Genomic DNA, 9,292 nt, shown 5'->3' with positions numbered 1-9,292 from the left:
CTGCATCCAGACGCACAGAGGAGACACTCATGTGACAGTCTGAATGGTGCCACTTCTTTCTGTCTCTTTCTTTCCTTCTTTCTTGGACCACAAGCGACAGGCTGACCACTATAATCTGTGCACCATCAGCATACTGTATACAGAGACACCCCTGTCTTCAGTATGAGAGACAGTTGGCGGTAACAGTGTAATTCACAGTGAGTGCTGTCACAGTGAGGGGAGCAGAGACACATTCACTGTGTAACAGATGGCTCATACATGCTGCTGTGCCTGAAAACCTTCTATTCTCACACTCAGATGTTTCAAGGAGCCGGTTTGTTTTACACAGAACTGACAGACAACACATTCTCAGATGAAAAATTATGTAAAATGAACACAAGGCAATAAATAAATAATCTGATCCTGAAAACAGAAACTGTTGGATTTTCACTAACCTTTTCATTTCTGACAAATTTGACAGGATTTCATGTTTTGTACAAAGCCATGACAGAAGATTGTTGAATAATCTGCAGTTTCAACAGTAAACGTCCCTCTGTTTTGCCGGTTTATCTAAGATATGTTTGGTTTATATAAGATATGTTTTTGCTTCTACAATCAGCTGGCATCCATTGCCTTCCAAACTGATCTATATAAACATTGTCTGGTTTGTCACCTATAATTAAACTTCAAGGTTTAAGCACCTTAGTCTGCTTGTTTAAGGTTAGTTAACTTTGGTCCAACTTGCATGTTATTTTGAGCTGGGAAGGATCGGCATAGCCAAAAAAACGTAACTTCACTTTATGACTCCTAGCTCCTAACTTTATAACATGGAAGCAAAATTTTACTTCAGTAGAATCAGAAGCACCTGTTTTGTATTGTTTTCATTCTTTTTATTTAAAATGCAGCTGTCCTTTTTACTGATTCTTTAATATGCTTTCTCTCTCTCAGGTCTCCTTTTACATCTTCAGAAACCAAAACAATGGACTAAAGTTCACTGAGTGCTGTGAAAAGTGGTGCTGTGCTCTGTGTGAGCTCTAACACAATCGTAGGAAATCCATTGATCCGGTTAGTAGCTCAGTATGTTTTGTGGGTGTGTTTAAAACACTGCCTGGAATAATAATGGGTATTCGTTTGTCCACCATGTCTACTTCTGACAAAACCACCACAAGAAAGTAATTTACCAAATATAAGTTGGAAATCAAAAGTATTTTACATTTAGTAAGTAAGCAACAAGCTGAGTGTCCTTGAGTTAAATAACCAGCTTATCTGCAAATAAAAACACCTTTGTGGGACTGGGACAAAGCACTAGTTTAGTGCGAAAGTCGACAGTATACTCCGAACAGAAATGAAATTGATGGGTTTTTACTGGCAAAATGTTTGGATCCAAAAGAAGAGCTGCATTTCTTACGACAGCTGGGTTTCTATGCTGCCAAAAAGCAAATCAAAACAGTCACTAAGCCTCTGCAGAAATCTGGGCATTGATGTTTCTAAGACAGAGTAGGGTTTATGTCAGCTTGTAACTGACAGATCATCATCTCTATAAAAACAACATAGAGACCGTGTCTGGATATTGTTTCCCAATTAACCAGAATGGCAGTCATTTCTACAGAGACTGTTGCCAACATCTGAAACAACAGCCAGTGTATTTAGCAATTAGCCGCAGTGTGGCCCGATGGGAGTGGGAGTGTCCTGGCAGAGAGAAAACATCAGGGACGGACCTGGAGATGGAGCAGGGGTAGAAACAACTAATTTCCCTCAGGAGGACTCAGACGCACACACACGCACACACACACACACACGTGAATACAAAATGTATACACATATACAGACATATATGCATATGGACATGCATTCAGCTGCAAACACACACACTTTCTGTCTTTGTTAAAATCCCAAGAGAGTTCAGGGTTGTAGTTGCTGCAAGCCAAGTGTTGACCAGTGCGCCGTGTTCTCACTGTGTCATGTATCTTTTGTCTAATGAGGAGGTGCCAGTCCCACCAGTTAATTTACCAGAAGACAATCGTGCACTGACTCACTCTGACATTTATAGGCAATTAGGACTTGCCTGAGAAAAATGTGTGTGTCTGTCTGTGTGCATCTGTGCATGTTGTGTGTGCATGTGTGGTTAGTGCAGCGGTTAGGTCAACATTTATATCTGATCAAAAGTGACAGAACAGCCCTGCAGCTAATTTTGTTTGCATACAGATAATGGTGTGACATTATTTTAATGGCATCATAACTCGTAAACATAAATTCTGTGAATATTGCAAGGACTGTAACTAACACAAGTATCTGTGCAGGAATTTTGACACACTAGTGCAATGAAAGGCGACTATTTGCTTAAGTACTTTAAGATTACTAGGGAATACTATTGATATGTGATCAATTATTAATTATTTATGTTTTGTTATTATAAAGCCTGTGTTTCATTACTTTGGTAATGTGTAACATGTTTATTCCAAGACACTGGAAGCATTACCAAAGTTAATATACAGTTTTTAACTCATAACATGAATCACAAGTCAAGTCAGGTTTACTTAATGTGGGTTTTGGTCCACTAGTTTTTATGCATATTTTGCATGTAAAAAACCTGGAAATGCCTGAAAGTATGAAAAAATCTTAAAATATAGTAGAAGAATTCATACACTTGGCTAAAGTGGCAAAGTTGCTGCATCAATAACATCAGAATATTAAGTGCAATGAAAACAGAAACAAATTAACCCAACACCCACCTTAAACATCATGAAGAGACAGAACTATTCAAGCCTTCCTTAAATTATTACATTAATCAAACAGACCTGTCATGTTCTGGAGCTGCTGTGGACCAACCTGCAGCAAGAACATGGGAATGCTGATGTACAATGATTGTGGCAGACTTCAGCGGACATGTTGGTGAGGGAAACAGAGGTGACGAGGAAGTGATGGATAAGTTCGGTATGCAAGACAGGAATGCAGGACAGATGGTGGTAGACTTTGCAAAAAGGATGGAAATGGCTGTAGTGAACACATTTTTCCAGAAAAGGGAGGAGCATAGGGTGACATATAAGAGTGGAGGCAGGAGCACAAGTTGATTACATCTTATGCAGATGTTTCAACCTGAAAGAGATCAGTGACTGCAAAGTAGTGGCTGGAGAGAGTGTAGCCAGACAGCATAGGATGGTGGTGTGTAGGATGACTCTGGTGGTGAGGAAGATGAAGAGGACAAGGGCAGAGCAGAGGACCAAGTGGTGGAAGTTGAAAAAGGAAGAGTGTTGTGTGGCTTTCAGGGAGGAGCTGAAACAGGCTCTGGGAGGTCAGGAGGTTCTTCCAGATGACTGGACAGCTACAGCTAAAGTGATCAGGGAGACACTTGGTGTGTCATCTGGAAAGAGGAAAGCAGATAAGGAGACTTGGTGGTGGAATGAGGAAGTTCAGGAGTGTGTTAAGAGGAAAAGGTTAGCTAAGAAGAAGTGGGACACTGAGAGGACAGAAGAGAACAGACAGGAGTACAGGGAGATGCAGCGAAAAGTGAAGGTAGAGGTGGCAAAGGGCAAACAAAGGGCATATGAGGATTTATATGATAGGTTGGACTCTAAGGAGGGAGAGGTGGATTTGTACAGGTTGGCGAGGCAGAGAGACAGAGATGGGAAGGATGTGCAGCAGGTTAGGGTGATTAAGGACAGGGATGGAAATGTGTTGACAGGTGCCACAAGTGTGATGGAAAGATGGAAGGAATACTTTGAAGAGTTGATGAATGAGGAAAATGTTAGAGAGCACAGAGTAGAAGAGGTGACTGTTGTGGAGCAGGAAGTAGCAAAGATCAGTAAGGATGAAGTGAGGAAGGCGTTGAAGAGGATGAAGAGTGGAAAGACAGTTGGTCCTGACGACATACCTGTGGAGGTATGGAAGTGTTTAGGAGAGGTGGCAGTAGAGTTTTTGACTGGGCTACTTAACAAGATCTTGGAGAGTGAGAGGATGCCTGAGGAATGGAGGAGAAGTGTACTGATGCCCATCTTTAAGAACAAGGGAGACGTGCAGATGTGGAAACTACAGAGGAATAAAGCTGATGAGTCACACAATGGGAGTTATGGGAAAGAGTAGTGCACACAATGGGAGTTATGGGAAAGAGTAGTGGAGACTAGGCTGAGGTCAGAAGTGAACATTTGTGAGCAGCAGTATGGTTTCATGCCAAGAAAGAGAACCACAGGTGCAATATTTGCTTTGAGAATGCTGATGGAGGTTTGCTCTGGAAAGGAGAGGAGGGAGGAGGGACAGTGAATACATTGGTAAAAGGATGCTGAGGTTAGAGCTGCCAGGAAGGAGGCCTAGAGGAAGACCAAAGAGGAGGTTCTTGGATGTAGTGAAGGAGGACATGAGGATAGTTGGTGTTGGTGAGGAGGATACAGAGGATAGGGTTAAATGGAGGCAGATGATTGGCTGTGGTGACTCCTGAAGGGAGCAGCCCAAAGGAAAAGAAGACGACCATCTTAATTTTGAATTGAAAAACTTGCAGGCACTTTAAGGTGCAGCATTTGTTTGTTTCCACACCATGCATCATCAGAAATGTTTGTAGATGAGTTCTGAATGTGAAAAAACAGGTGTTTTGTATTTTAAGTGCTCAGACGAACTTAAAGAATCTCTTACAAACAGTCAAAGGTCACCAAACAGCGCTGAGTGGTATAGAAGAGATCAGCAGCCGGGTCGTGTGTGATGTAATGCTGCTTGCATCACACTGTATCTCCCCCAGCTGATGACAGTCAGGCCTGTTTCCCCTGCCAGCACATCCCAGCTGCTATGAGGCAATGTAGTCTGCCAGGCACAATACGGCATGTCAGAACCACACAGTGGAGGACTTGTGCTCCCTGGATGGCATCATTGTCACAGTCCTTTTTCTTTTTTGGAGGGAGGTCTTTGTGTTGCTGTTGCTGTTGTTGTTATTGTTGTTGTTGTTGTTTTAGCTACATGTCCCTCTATGTTTTTAATTCTTGCATTGTGGCTGGGAAACAATAGATACTGTGTGTGATGATGCACCACACATACACACAGTGGATGTGGGTCATGGGAAGAAGAAGGGGTCTGATGGGCCGTGGGATCACAGAGAATCTGTGCTGTAGGTTTTAGGGAAGACAAGCCAAGTCAGTAGAATCACACATCATAGTAAGCTGAACTCTGGCTAAAGGGTCAGTCCTTTGGCATATTAATAGACATGTAAAAGGCCCCCACCTCTAAAACTCACAAACTGAACAAACACATGATGTATAGTCAGATTGTGGTTTTTTTGGTTTACATCTGTTTTAGTCAGCTGTGTAATTTACTTGGTTTTGCGTCTCTTTGCATTCATTTACTGCCTGTTTTTATTTGTGTTGTGTGTCATTTTTATCTCTCTAGTTGTTTTGCTTCTATTCTTTTCTTTTGTGTCTTTTTGAAGTTGTTTTGTAGTTATTTGATTGATTGTATCTCAGTGGAGCACCTACATAAACAGGTACCTTATTAAGGACACTGCTGATTGCCTCAGGCCACAATGTTTAAAGAGTCTCTTTTCCTAAATAATTCATTAAAATGTAAGAGAATATTCCCATTAGGGAAAAAAAGGCATATTCCAGACTCTGGCCCTAGGTCAGGTCGCACCTACCAGTTACTGAGCTGTGAAGATGTTCTGTCCTTTTTTTAGTCTTCTAGCCTCAAACGTGTTGTCATAAAGAAACAACTCCACTCCCAAACCACCCCCAAGTTTCCCTGATGTAGAGTTAAAGTCATAATCCCCCACTAGTCCCTCTACCTCACCAGGTCTCTTGAGCTTTACCCATCCTCATTAGCGGGTATTTTTCCCATGTTTGTTAATTGTGTCCTGCTTTTTGCACCACCTGCCCCGCCCCCCACCACTCCCTCTTTTTCCCTCCCCCTTCCCACCGCCCCTCCTGCCTCCCGTGCTCATCTGTGCACTCTAACAGCCACTAATTGTCATCATAAGGATGCGTTCGCTGTCACAACTGGAGAACAGACTGCAGACCGTCAGTGTGCAGCCTGGCTTCTCTGGCCCCCGGAGGCCTCTGTACTGGTGTCTGGGGGCCCAGAGGACTGCGGCAGGCAGGAAACCTCCCTGTGCAAGTGTAACTAATGAAGACAGGATGGGAATTTTACCTGGCTGAGAGAGATGCAGTGAACTCAGCAAGGGTAGAATGGGAATTAACTCTAAATGAGAGGAAGGATAGATGGGTACGGTGGCAGCTTAACGAGGTGCGACTGTTTGTAACAACACAAAGCTACATAACAAAGTAATTCCCACTGTTGATATTTTCTGTAATATTCTTGCAGTTATTCTCCTTTTTCTCTTGTCTCTGTACCGTCAGTAAATTGAATGAATAATGTGTGATTTCATTTATAAATTCATATTTCTTTAGAACAAGCAAAACCTTGTCAAATCGAGTTAACAGGAAACGTGTGTAGACCCATCATTGTTTGCAGTCATGCTTCTTCATACTCAACGTCTTCTTTAAATTTAGATCTTCACATACTGTATTTAGTATCCATTTGTTTCCAGACCTAATTTTTCTTGTCTATACTGAAGAACACTGACTGATGTAGTCGCAGTAGCTGGTCACAGTTGTTCCCTGTAACTACAGTATATGATGGAAAATACTTTTTGTGCTGAAATGATCAGTAACATCTGAAGCTTTTAAAGGAGAATTTCGGAGGTTAGAATTACAAAAACCCCTGAAGGGACTGTTTGTGGTTGACTTTTGAGACACTGTAGACTTTTCAGTGAATGTATACTACAGATTGGTGTTTGTATATGTGTTTGCAGGTTTGTATCTATGTGCAGACAAGCATGTGTCTCCATACACGCACGTGTATGTGTGCATGTTTGTGTGCAAGTGGGAATTTGTGCTTTGTGGCATGTGTGCCCTCAGCATGGCGTCGTGGCGGGCCCTGTGCCGGCCAGCTGGAGGCTCAATCTGTTGAGGGGGTCCGCTGCTCAGTGGTGGGAGGTCGGCTGGACCCACAACAACACCCTGACCATTTGCCACGGTCTCCCCTCTGACCAGGACGTGCAGCTTGGCAGGCCCAGCCAGGGACTGACAGCTCTGCACAACCCAATCCACAAGACACTGTGGAGGACGAGGAGGAGGAAGGTTAGACATGCAGGAGAGGAGAGAGGTGATAGGAGGAGATGTGGAAGTGGTGGCAACTTCAGTGAGAGCAGGAAGAGAGGGAGGGGGAGACTGCTCACAGCAAGGCAGCAGATACAGCAGCAAAGCAGAAGCCCAGGCTTGTTGCCAGGTGCAGAGAAAAGCAGAGTGAGACAGGCAGAAAAAAAGTTTAGAGGAAGAAGAAGGGAGGAGAAAGGAAGTGGTGAAGAAAATGGACTGTAAGAAAAGGAAAGACAGAAGGGAAGAGACTGAAATAGGGCTAATAGAGATAAACATATGGTCCACATAAACATCCAATAAATACGCACAAATAATGCAATAAAGTGAGCAAAGATGTTCTGTGCATAGTAAATACAATGTGTAGTGTACAAAGTCATTTTCAGTGCAAAATGCACTTAGGGTTTAAACATTGATAGACTAGTTTAAGTTGAAGTCTCAGTGACCTGATTACTTTACTTCTGTAGTGAAATAACTAATAATAATTGGCCTAAAGATCCTGAGCTATCATTTTGTTGTGTGTGTGTGTGTGTGTGTGTGTGTGTGTGTTTTGTCCTCTGTGTGTGCCTTTACCAGACTGGTTCGTTGCTCTCTCTGACAGTTTGATGCGGGGCACCGGGGTTACATCTGAGGGAGTGTTTTTAGCGGTCACCGGTCTACAGAGAGAATGCTAGCTGGCACCATCTGGTCATGAGATCCAACACTTATCTGGCACAGTCTTGGCCAATGTCCATACCTGCTTGTTCCACACACACACACACACACATATTGGGGGTCAAGCTACCTTAAATGACAAGCCGAGAGCAGATGTCCGTCAACCCTCCCAGTCCAGTTAATTAAGCAGCATCACAAACACCAAGAAGACAACTTGTATGTGTACACACACACACACACACACACACATGCATGCAGCTGGACAGTCCAAAGACTGACTGTCTTTATGGGACAGCAGTGGAGACGCATACATACCCACAAATCCGTATGTCCGTGTGTGTGCACATCTTTCTGTGGTTTTATGGGAACGTTTTAGTTTGAAACTGTCTTTTTGAGGAAATTTTGGTCAGTCCTCAAAATTTCAAAGGGCAGTTTGAGAGTTAAGACTTTTAGGGCTAAGGCTAGAACTGGGTCTGGGTTGGGCTTGGGGTTTTGCATTTAGTACTTATGATTAGGGTTAAGTGGCTAGAAAATGCATTATGCCAAGGAGTGCACAACTAGGCAAGGCAAGGCAAGTTTATTTATATAGCACAATTCATACAAAGAGTAATTCAAAGTGCTTTACAGAAATAAAAGACAAGTTTCTGTAAGTTTCTGGTAAATAAATGTAAGTGACAGTAATGCCTCAGTAAGGCAGAGGTGACATGAAAGGTAATGATGTTCATTAAAGCGGGTCTGAGTCATCAGCCGTCAGCACCTGGATCAGCAGTTCTCTGCAACTATGTCAACAATTAAAGCGGGTCTGAGTCATCAGCCGTCAGCACCTGGATCAGCAGTTCTCTGCAACTATGTCAACAAAAAATGAACATTATCACCTTTGTAAAAGACATTTTAGCTACAGCTATAAGAAACTAGTACCTGAGTACCTGATTGTTTTAATGTGCCATCCTAACTGAAGTGTTGCAGCCTTCCTGTCTTATGGATGTTTTACCTGCTTGCTTTGCCATTTTGGGCTCAGTTGGTTCATTAACCTTTGCTGACATCATGGTTTTTTTTTACCAAGTCCTTTTTATCTTATACTGTATATTTTACTGCAGGGCCCCTTCATGTAGAATGGATATTTTTATTTCAATTGCAGACTAAAGGATTAAATTTGACACTGAAGGAACTGTTGGCTGTACATCTCAAGTATGACAATGTTCGTGTCATTAGACACATTACAGAGATTTGATGTATGTGTGGTGTCGGCCTAGCAGCCTCTGGCATGATATCAGAGCTGCTGAAGGGCCTCAGTGTTTCTCACACTATTGTCACCCCAGCAGGCAGCAGGGTGAAGTAAGGGATTGTGTGGGCCAATGAAGCGTGCTGTTATCAGAGACTTCAGCCTCGGTCATGAAGCTGACATCACCCTATTGCTTCAGTTTAGAGCTGCATGATGCACTGCAGGTCACCGAGGACGGGAGGGAGACCCCCAAAGTTCACTGCAAAGCTTGTGCCTTTCTCTGCTGATAGAAAATGACATGTTACTGTTA

The sequence above is a fragment of the Mastacembelus armatus genome, chromosome 21 (genome assembly GCF_900324485.2).
Source record: "Mastacembelus armatus chromosome 21, fMasArm1.2, whole genome shotgun sequence".
NCBI lineage: Eukaryota > Metazoa > Chordata > Actinopteri > Synbranchiformes > Mastacembelidae > Mastacembelus > Mastacembelus armatus.
This window is presented reverse-complemented; position numbering follows the sequence as displayed.